Source organism: Rhinopithecus roxellana, chromosome 15, assembly GCF_007565055.1.
Source record: "Rhinopithecus roxellana isolate Shanxi Qingling chromosome 15, ASM756505v1, whole genome shotgun sequence".
NCBI classification, from domain to species: Eukaryota; Metazoa; Chordata; class Mammalia; order Primates; family Cercopithecidae; genus Rhinopithecus; species Rhinopithecus roxellana.
In genome coordinates, this window is record NC_044563.1 from 105,728,460 (window position 1) to 105,740,615 (window position 12,156).

At 35.2% G+C, this 12,156-nt stretch overlaps 1 long non-coding RNA gene across 2 annotated transcripts in view; it reads left to right on the forward strand.

Annotated features, from left to right (window-relative positions):
• Nucleotides 1-257: 257 nt before the first annotated feature.
• LOC104658371 overlaps nt 258-12,156 on the forward strand; it is a 29,764-nt gene continuing 17,865 nt past the window's right edge. For both annotated transcript variants that reach the window (XR_747424.1, XR_747423.1), the window contains exons 1-2: nt 258-291; nt 11,410-11,534. This is a non-coding gene — a long non-coding RNA (uncharacterized LOC104658371). The remainder of the gene's footprint in view (nt 292-11,409; nt 11,535-12,156) is intronic.

Consider the following 12,156-nt stretch of genomic DNA (forward strand, 5'->3'; position numbering starts at 1 on the left):
ATGTCGAACTAGGCTCACTCACGTGGTTGGCATTTGATGCTGGCACTTGGCAGGGAGATCATGTGGGATTGACAGAGGCAAGTTAGTTCTCCATGTGGTCTCCCCATGTGGCTTGGACTTCTCATGTTGTGACTACTCATTAAAGAACAGAAAGTGGATCCTGTCAGTCATCTTAAAGCCTGGAGTTATAGAATGTAACTTTTGCCTCATCTCATTGGTTACATCCGGACAGCTCACAATCAAGGGGAGGGAAATATGTTCTACCTCTTGACATGCAGTGCAAACATAAAGGTATGAGAATAATTGTCGGATGCTGTCATTGGAAACCAGCTATCACATTACTTTATATATGCCTATCTTTAGGTTAACAGTTTAATAATCTGGATGTAATCCATTGCATACTATAGATGCATGTTTTTTTACTTGTCAAATTATTTTTGTTTTCATTAGAAAATCCAAAATTAAAATAATTCTGTTGATTTTAAAGATAGGTACATATTTCATATAAAGTCAGTTAACAAATCTGGTATGTTATAATGGACAAACCAAGTACCTATACAATGATGTGGCATGACATGTACTATTCACAGAAGTATTTCAATCCAGTCTTTTTTCATGGGATTCAGAGTTACGGGCTTGAGGTTATGCAAAACATCAAAGTGGAGCTAGCTTCATTCTGGGCAATAATTGTTAAGTAGATTAATTTTTCAAACCTCACTGTTTACATTTATTAAGTGTAGATTATAATATTCTAGTGGACATTTCTTATCAACTAATATATCAGCTATTTTATAATTCTCCGCAACTGATAGTACTCAAATTTTGTTTAGGTAACAACCCATTCTTCAAACAGCCTACTCTAAGCCCTTATTGACTTAACCAATTATCATATTCCATTATTTTGGGTAAAATGATGGGGTTAGGGTTGGGACCCCATCAAACCAATGCAAACAGAATAAAAATAATTGGAATGTTGGGAAAAAATTTTCTTTCTCTCTATATAAACAAAGAAATTCATAGCACTAGGAGTTGTTATCAAAGTTACTGGGTAGAGAAGAACTATTTTATCATGAGATTGGAAATACGGCATTTAGAGAAGAAAGACAAACTTACTGCTTCAAACTGCAGCTACATTTTCTCCTCAGAAGTCTACATTTGAGAGCTAATAGTGAACCTTTTTGCTCTAAATCTATTTATGTTAGAATTTTTGATTGTAGCAAAATTAAGATACTTAAAATATGTATAGATCACATAATTGTTTCAAAAATGAAATTTGATAATTCTTATAAAACATCCTGTACCATGTCTGGCATATAAACAATTTTTAAAAAATTTTTACTCATTATTTGAAGTATGGCAATATTCCTAGTCCATCAAATAGTTTTATTTTTTTCTTAAGAAACAGATTTTAAATATTTTTTGTTTAGTTACAGAACAACAACAAAAAAAACCCATAGGACCTTGAGTCTATGTGATTTTAATTTCAATGCATAAGGTAGAGCTGTCTGCAATTATAAGCTTACCTAACAGAGAAATATGGTGTAAATGAAAAACACAATAAAAATGTAATTACGGAAGCTGGTTGATTTTTTTTTTCCTTGAAAGAAGTTTGTGTTGGATAAGAAAGAGCTGATTTCTATTCTGTTTTATGATTACAGTATTCTATTTATATTCTCAGCATTGAATTAATTTCTTTTTTAATGCTAACCTTGCTGAGGATCCTTTTAAAATACTTTAATGAGTTGAGTACATAAATCATCTCAGTGAACACAAACACTTACATGTAAAAACTCTGGAGGGAGCTTTTTACAGATTTTAGAGTGGAAAATGAGTCACTTGAAGGCTTTGTGCCCCCTCTTATCACTTACCCAAAATGAAAATAAATAACAATTGTTATTTCTCATAGACTTAGCAACGGTAAAATCTTTAATAAAAAATTGTTCAAAAGAAAACATACAACATTGCATGTAGAGAGCTTTACAATACATTGCATACAAAGACTACCAGGTACAGGCTTAGCATTTGCTCTCAAGTTTGTGGATTTTGACATGAGCTGGAATGAATATTGCATTATAATGAAGACCGTATGCATATAGGCAAATGTCCACAGTAAAACGGAGAGTTTTTGAAGGCTATACTGTAATAAATATAGATTACAGTTAGAGAATTAATAGCTAAACATTAAAACTAGAATAGAATAGAGAATGCTTCATTTATATCTTCTATTAGTTGGAAATATCTATATGTATACAAGCAAACTCTAACTTAAAAATAAAGTGCTATAGTTCTGTAATTAGTCATAATTAAATACTTCAATTTATTAGATGTTCTCACACATATATAACATCAGGTTTACAATTTAGGTAGTAGTGACAATTTGTCAATCTGGAGAGTCATTGAGCTTTGAATAAACATTGCTTAATTTGCTAGTTTGTAAAACCTCACTTTCATATATTAAATTTGCTTAGAGTAGATCTCATCAATATTCTCACTCAGCAGAAGCATCCCAAACCTTTACCTACATAGAGATGCCAAATTTTGTTTTCTAAATAAGATTCACTGGAAGGAACCTAAAGACTCATCTGTGATGGAATTGAGAATGTATTAGGAATAAATTTAAAATATAATGGAATACTGGCATAATTTTCGGGTTCTTTAAAACCATTCTACATAGATATACCCTTGCATGTCTATCGCATAATTTGTTGAGAAACCGAGGAAAGCATATTTCTGTAATTTGCTTTATTCTCACCATTTATAATAGGGATATAAGCTTTAGAAAACAAAGATTCCATCAATACAGAAGGAAGTCAGAGACCAATACTATATAGTAAAAAAAAAAATCTAACCAAAACCCATGATTCTCATATAAGATATACAATGATGATTTGGTTTTTGTGGAATTTAATTTCTATAGGTCTTAATGTTTTAATTTTGTGAAAAAAAAATCACAATAACTTTTGTGCCCTCAAGGGATGAAACTGTTTAGCTGAAGGACATAGTGAACCATTAAGTCTGAGGTGAACTACCCAACAGAATATCTCCTTAAGAATAAAACAGAATGTGGCATATTAAAAAGCTACTTGCAAGTTCTGTCTGTATATCTTAACTCCCCAGGAAAATGCCTTGCTCTGACTCTACAAAACATTCCGTTTCCTTAATAATTGACATCATTAGGAAAATGGGGCGGTGGAGCAATATGGCCAAATAGAAACCTCTACCAATCATTCTCCTGCAGGAACACCAAATTGAAAAACTATTTATACAAAAAGCACCTTCACAAGAACAAAAATAGTACCTGGTGATTGTTCAGGTGAACAATCATAGTACCTGGTTTTAACTTCATATTAGTGAAAGAGGCACCAAGAGGGTAGGAAAGACCATCTTTAATGTCAACACCGCCCCTCCCCAATCCCCTAGCAGTGGCACCATAATGCAGAGAGAGAATCTTTGCACTTGGTGGAAGGAGAACAAAGCAAATGTGGTGCTTTGCATTGGAGCTCAGCACTGCTCTATCAGTGTGGAAAGGAACAGCAGGCAGAACTCCATTGACATCCACAGAGGGAACATTTAGACCAGCCCTAGCCAGAAGGGAATTGTCGAACCCAGGAATTGGAACTTGAGTTCTGGCAAGTCTCGCTACTGTGGGATAAATAACTCTGTGACCTAAAATAAACTTCAAAGGCAATCTAGGTCACAAGGACTGCACTTCCTGGGAAAGTCATGGTGCTTGGAGCCAGTGTACTTGGGGGACAAGCAACCTAGTGCGACACCAGCTAGGATGGCCAAGTGAGTATTTGTGCCACCCTTCCCCAGTGCCAGGCAGCACAGCTCACAGCTCTGGGAGAGACACTTTCCCTCTGTTGAAGGAGAGGAAAAGGGAGAGTAAGGAAGACTTTGTCTTGCAACATGGATACCAGTTCAGCCACAATAGGACTGGGCATGAAACAAAAGTTGCAAGGCCTACATTCTAGGCCATAGCTTCTGGATGACATTTCTAGACACACCCTGGGTCAGAGAAAACCTACTCCCTGAAAGGAAGAACAAGACAGAATTCATCACCTGCTGATTAGAGAGCCCTTGGGCTCTGAATAATCAGTAGCAATACCCAGGCAGTACTTCCTGTGGATTTTAGGTGACACTCTGAGACATGCTGGCTCCAGATGTGATCTAGCACATTCCTAGCTGTGGTGACTATGGGGAGAGACTCCTTCTGCTTGAGAAAAGGAGAGAGAAGAATAAAGAGGACTTTGCCTTGAAGCTTAGGTACCACCTTGGCCGCAGTGGGGTAGAGCACTAAGCAGGCTCTTGGAGTCCCCAGTTGTAGGCCTTGGCTCTTGGAAGACATTTCTGAACCTGCTCTGGGCCAGTGGGAGGCCCATTACCCTGAAGAGAGGGTCCTAGGACTGGCAGCACTTACCACCAGCATAAAAAAGAACCGTTGGGCTTTGAGTGAGCATCAGCAGTTGCTGGGAAATACTTACCATAGGCCTGGGCCTGTGGTAGCCATCAAGAGAGACTCCTTTGCTTGTGGAAAAGGGAGGAAAGAGTGGAAAGGATGTTGTCTTGTGGCTTGCGTGCCAGCTCAGCTGCAGAGGAATAGAGTATCGGGGGATTCTTCAGTTTTCTCATTGCAGACTTTGCCTTCCTGACAGCATCTCTAGACGTACCTGGGCTCAGACAAACTCGTTGCCCTGAAGGGAAAGACACAAGACTGGCTGGCTTTGTCCCCTGCTGATTGTAGAGTCCTAGGTCCTTGAGTGAACATAGATGGTAGCCAGGCAGTGGTTACAGCAGGCCTTGGGTAAAACCCAGTACCATGCTGGCTTCAGGTCTGATTCAGAACAGTCCCAGTGTTAGTGGCCACAAGAGTGCTTGTGTCAACCCTCCTCCAGCTCCATGCAGCTTAGAACAGAGAGAGATACTTCATTTGTTTGGGAAAAAGTAATGGAAGGGAGGGGCTGGGCGTGGTGGCTCACACCTATAATCCCAGCACTTTGGGAGGCTGAGGCGGATGGATCACGAGGTCAGGAGATCAAGACCATCCCGGCTAACACAGTGAAACCTTGTCTCTACTAAAAATACAAAAAATTAGCTGGGCATGGTGGCAGGCGCTTGTAGTAGTCCCAGCTACTCAGGAGGCTGAGGTGGGAGAATGGTGTGAACACGGGAGGCAGAGCTTGCAGTGAGCCGAGATCGTGCCACTGCACTCCAGCCTGGGCGACAGAGTGAGACTCCGTCTCAGAAAAAAAAAAGTAATGGAAGGGAAAAGTAGTCTCTGCCTGGTAATCTAGAGAATTCCTCCACATCTTATCCACGACCACCTCTACAAATCTGTAAAACCGCAGATTATTGAAATTGGGGTGCCTCCTAATGCAGATGCAACTACAGTGATGAAAGATGTAGATTACAAAACCAAAGTCCCTTAGAATACTTGGAAAGCCTTCCCAAGAAGAATCAGCACAAACAAACTCAAAATGTGAAGAAAAAAATACCTCATACCTCAGTGCCCAATAAACATCCACAACCATCAAAACCATTTAGGAAACATGACCTCGTAATGAACGAAATAAGGCACAGAACAGAGATTCGTGCACTTCCAGACAGAGAATTCAAAATAGCTGTGTTGAGGAAGCTCAGTGAAATTAAAGATAACACAGAAAAGGAATTCAGAATTCTATCGAATAAATTTAACAAAGAAATTGAAATAAGTGAAACGAACTAAGCAGAAACTCTAGAGTTGAAAAATGCATTTGACATACTGAAGGATGCATCGGAGTCTCTTACCAGCAGAATTGATCAAGCCAAAGAAAGTATTAGTGATCTTAAAGACAGGCTATTTGAAAATACACAGTCAGAGGACATTTTAAAAAAGAATAAAAATGAATGAAGCATGCCTACAATAACTAGAAAACAGCCTGAAAGGGGCAATTCTAAGAGTTATTGGCCTTAAAGAGGAGACAGGGAAAGATTGAGGTAGAAAGTTTATTCAAAGGGATAATAACAGAGAACTTCCCAAACGTAAAGAAAGATATCAATATTCAAGTATTAATAAAGGAAGGTTACAGAACACCAAGCAGATTTCACCCAAGCAGGTGTACCTCAAGGCATTTAATAATCAAACTCCTAAAGTCAAGGATAAAGAAATGACTCAAAAAGTAGCATGAAGAAAAGAAACAAATAACACACAATGGAGCTCCAATAGATCTGGCAATAGACTTCTCAATGTAAGCATTACATGTCAGAGGAAGTGGTACGACATATTCAAAGTGCTGAAATAAAGCAAACAAACAAACTTTTCTTCTAGAACAGTATGCCTAGTAAAAATATCCTTTAAATATGGAGAAATAAAGATTTTTTCAGACAAGCTAAAGCTGAGGGATTTTATCAACACTAGACTTGTCTTATAAGAGATGCTAAAAGGAGTTATTTGATCTGAAAGAAAAGGATGTTAATGAGCAACAAAATATTTGGAGGTGCAAAACTCATGCGATAATAGTAAGTACACAGAAGAACACAAAATATTATAATATAATTGTATTTGAAAAATTGGTTTATAAATTATTCATATCTTGCGTAGTAAGAGGAAAAGATAAATTGATCAAAATAAGAACTTCAGCAACTTTTCAATATATGGACAGTACAATAAGATATAAATAGAAATAACAAAAACTTAAAAAGCAGGAGGATAAAGTTCAAATGTAGAGACTGTACTCATTTTATCTTTACTTGTTTGTTTGTTAGTTTATGCAGCCTGTTGAAGTTGTCATCAGTTGAAAATAATTGGTTATAAAATATTATTTGCATGCTACGTGGTAACCTCAAGTCATAAAACATGTATCAAATACACAAAAAATAAAAAGCAAGAAATTAAAACATTCCACCAGATAAAATTATCTTAATTAAAAGGAAGTCATAAAGGAAGGAAAGAAGGAAGAGAAGACCACAACAGTTGGAAAACAGATAGCAAAATGATAGCAGTAAATCCTTACTTATCAATGATAACCCTGAATGTAAATGGACTGCGCTCTCCCATCAAAAGAGATGGAGTGGCTGAATGGATAAAAAGAAAAAAAATAAGATCTAAAGATCTGATAACCATAAGAAACACACTTCACCTATAAAGACACAAAAATATGCAAAATATAGGGATGGAAAAAAGACATTCTATGCAAATGGAAGTCAAAAAAGAGGAAGAGTAGCTATACTTATATCAGACAAAATATATTTTAGGACAAAAACCATAAAAAGAGACAAAGTTATTATATAATGAAAAAGTTGTTAATTCAGCAAGTAGTTATAATAATAGTAAATATATATGCACTCAACACCAGAGCAATCAAATATATAAAGCAAATATTATCAGTGCTAAAGAGAGAGATAGAATCCAATACAACAATAACTGGAGAATTTAACACGTCACTTTCATCATTGAACAGATCATCCAGACAGAAAAATAACAAAGAAACATCAGACTTTATCTGCACTACAGACCAAATGAACATAATACATATTCACAGAACATTTCATCCATCAGCTGTGGAATAAAAATTATTTTCCTCAGCACATAAATTATTCTCAAGGTTAGACCATATGTTAGGCCACAAATCAGTTCAAAAAACTGAAATTATATCAAGTGTCTTCTTTAAACCTTGTGGATTAAAACTGGAAACCAATAACAAGAGGGATTTTGGCAACTATACAAGTACATGAAAATTAAACAGTATGCTCCTGAATGACCAGTAGGTCAACAAAGAAAATAAGAAGTAAATTATTAATTTCTTGAAACAAGTAAAAATGGTAACAAACTTATCAAACTTATGAGATGTGGTAAAAGAAATACTAAGAGAAGATTTATAGCTGTAAGTTCCTATATTTAAAACGTAGAAAAACTTTAACTAAACAACATAATGATACATTTTAACTAGAAAAGCAAAAGCAAACCAAACCTCAAATTAGTAGAAGAAAAGAATAATAAAGATCAGAGCCGAAATAAATAAAATTGAAACCAAAAAAATAGAAAAGATAAGTGAAACTAAAAGTAGATTTTGAAAAGACAAACAAAATTGATGAACTTTACTTAAACTAAGTGAGAAAAAAGAAGACTCAAATAAATAAATTCAAAAATGAAAAAGGAGACATTGCAACCAATACCACAGAAATCCAGGGGATCAATAAACTATGAGCATCTACATGCCAATAAATTGGAAAACTTAGAATAAATGGATAAATTCCTTGACAAATATGACCTACAAAGATTGAAACATGAAGAAATTCAAAACCTGAGCAGACCAATTACAAGTAATGAGATTGAAGCCATAATAAAAAAGTCTTCCAGCAGAGCAAAGCCTGGGACTTTATGTCTTCACTACTGAATTTTGCGAAATATTTAAAGAAGAATGAATACCAATTCTACTCAAACTGTTTCAAAAAATAGAGATGGAGAGAATACTTCCAAATTTATTGTGAGAGACCAGTATCACACCTACTAAACTAGACAGGAAAGGAAAAGAAGGCAAGACAAGGCAAGGGCAAAGGGAAGGGAAGGGAGAAGAAGAAAGGAAAGAAGGAAGGAAGAAAATAAGGATGGATGGAAGGAAGGAAGGAAGGAAGGAAGGAAGGAAGGAAGGAAGGAAGGAAGGAAGGAAGGAAAGGAAGGAAGGAAGAAAGAAAAAGAAAGAAAGAGGAAGAAAAAGAAAGAAAAACTGCAGGGAAAGAAGAAAGAAAGAGAAAGAAAGAGAGAGAGAGAGAGAGAGAGAAAGAGAGAGAAAGAGAAAGAGAAAGAGGAGAAGAGAAGAGAAAAGAGAGACTGCAGGCAAATATCCATGACAAACATTGATGCAACAATCCTCTACTAAATACTAGCAAACCAAATCAATAACACCTTGAAGATTATTTACCATGATGAAGTTTTATTTACTCCAGGGATGCAAAGATGGTTCAACATATGCAAATCAATCAATATAATACATCATATCAACAGAATGAAGGGAAAAAAATCACTTAAATTGATGCTGAAAATGCATTTGATGAAATCCAACATCCTTTCATGATAAATGTCCTGAAAAAACTGGATATAGAAGGAACATACCTTAACATAATAAAAGCTGTATATGACAGACTCACAGCTAGTGTACTGCATGGGGAACAATTGAAAACCTTTTCTCTAATATCTGTAAGATGACAAGGATGCTCACTTTCACCACTGTTAATCAACATAGTACTGAAAGTCCTAGCTACCACAGACCAAAGAACGAAATAAAGGGCATTCAAATTGGAATGGAAGAAGTCAAATTATTCTTGTTTATAGGTGATATGATCTTCTATTTTGAAAGTCTTGAAGACCCCACCAAAAATCCTATTAGAACTGATAAATAGAGTAAAGTTGCAGGATACAAAAATCAACATACAAAAATCAGTAGCATTTCTATTTACCAACAGTGAACAATCCGAAAAAGAAATCAAGAAAATAATCCCATTATAATAACTACAAATAAAATAAATTCATAGGAATAAACTTCACCAATGACATAAAATATCTCTACAATGAAAACTATTTTAAAAATAATGAAAGAAATTGAAGCGGTAACAAAAACTTGCAAAGCTATTCCATATTCATCAATTAGAAGAATCAATATTATTAAAATGTTCTTACTGCCTAAAGCAATCTAGAAATTCAATGCAGTCTCTATCAAAATACCAATGACAGTTTTCACAGAAGTAGAAAAAAACAATCCTAAAATTTATACGGAGCCACAAAAAACCGGAATAGCCAAAGTTATCCTAGCAAAAAGAACTAACCTGGAGAAATTATAATATCTGACTTTAATTCTATTACAAAGCTTATTAACCAAAATAACATGGTACTGGCATAAAAACAGACACATAGACCAATGGAACAGAGTGGAGAATCCAGAAGCAAATCCGTATCTACAGTAACCTAATTTTCAACAAAGGTGCCAAGAACATACGTTGGGAAAAGGACAGTCTCTTCAATAAATGATGCTAGCAACACTGGATATCCATATGCAGAAGAATGAAGCTAGACTCTTATGTCTCACAGTTAAAAAAGTCAAATCAAAATGGATTAAAGGCTTAAATCCAATACCTGTAAAGGTGAAACTACTAAAAGGAAACATTGGGTAAAATTTTCCAGGACATTGGACTGGGCAAAGATTATTGAGTAATATCCCACCAGCACAGGCAACCAAAGCACAGATAAACAAATAGATTCACATCAAGTTAAAAAGCTTCTGCACAGGAAAGTAAACAATCAACAAAGTAAAGAGAAAACACACAGAATGGGAGAAAATATATGCAAACTATTCATCTGACAAGGGACTAATAAACAGAATATATAAGGAGCCCAAACAACTCAGGAAATAAATGTAACAATTTGATTTAGTAATGGGCAAATGATCTGAATAGACATTTCTTAAAAGGAGCCATCAAATGTCAAATAGGTATGTGAACAGGTGTTTAACCTCACTAATCATTAGAGAAATGCAAACCAAAACCACAGTGAGATGGCATCCCCCCCAGTTAAAATGTCTTTTATACAAAAGACAGACAATGACACATGATGGTGAGGTTGTGGAGAAAAGACAACCTTGGTATGCTGTTGGTGGGAATGTTAATTAGTACAACCATTATGGAAAACAGTTCGGAGTTACCTCAAAAAAACAAAAAATGGAACCAACATATGATCCAGCAATCCAACTGCTAGGTATATACCCAAAAGAAAGCAAGTCGATCCATTGAAAGGATATCCTTACTCCCATGTTTATTTCAGCACTATTCACAACAGTCAAAATTTGGAACCAGCCTGTCTATCAACAGATGAATGGATAAAGAAAATGTGGTACATATACACAATGGAGCAGTATTCAGCTATAAAAAGAATGAGACCCCTCATTTGCCACAACAGTGATGGAACTGGAAGTCATTATGTTAAGCAGTATAAGCCAGGCAAAGGAAGATGGCTTATTTTGGAAGCTAAAATTAAAATAATTGAACTGATAGAGACAGAGAGTAGAATAATGGTTACCACAGGCTGGGAAGGGTAGTTGTTGGGCGAGGCGGGATAGTTATTGGGTACAAAAATATAGTTAAGTAGAATAAATAAGATCTATTATTTGACTATAACTGGGTGACTACAGTCAAAAATAATTTATTCTGTATTTTAAAATAACCAAAACTGTATAATTTTATTTTTTATAACACAAAGGATAAATGCTTGAGGTGATGAATAACCCATTTACCCTGATGTGATTATTACACAGTTTGCCTGTGTCAAAATATCTCATGTAGCCCATAAATATATACAGCTACTATGTACTCACCAAGTTAAACATTAATTTTATTAAAATAATTGACCCAGACTCTTGTCTTATTTTCAATCCACAGTAGCACAGTTGATTCCTGAGCTGTGATGACTTTCCACTGACCATACTACTGCCATGATGTTATTCTGGTCCAGACTTATGAATCAATTCTTGTCTACTGCCTGATTTGAGTATTTATCATGCACCCTGGTCAGTCCATAAATGTGATCTTTGGATGTCTATGAACATAATTATTTTGTTGTAACTATCATAGTTTAAATTTGATGGTTAGCAAGAAGATAGAGTATTTGGGAAGTTTATTGAGGTTTTGAGAGATACTTTTCACTGTACCCATATATTTGACTTTAAATTTCTCACTCATATGAACATCTGGAAATTACTATTTTTGCATAAATTACTTTGTATACAAGAACCCAGCATGTTACAGTTTGCACCTTTATCACTCTGGAGGTTTGAAATGCGTTTTATTTGTTATGCCCTTGGTTCTATTAAGGAGACTCACTCCTTGGAAGGATGAAGGAGGAGAATTGTATTAATAAAGAATTATTCTTCATGTTCAAATAAAGTGGAAGTTATAAAAAGCATTACCACATAAAAATATTTCTATTTAGAAAATCATAAGTAGCAATGAACTATATCATATTATAAACATTAAAATGACCAAATCTTATATTAAGTTTTCTTAACACAATGAAAACTGTCTAAACAAGTCATCTAGTCTTTACCTATTATAACCTTAGATTTAAAAAAATTAGATTGACTTTGAAACAATCCCAAAATAGGTGGAATAATTAACAGAGCTGTAATCATT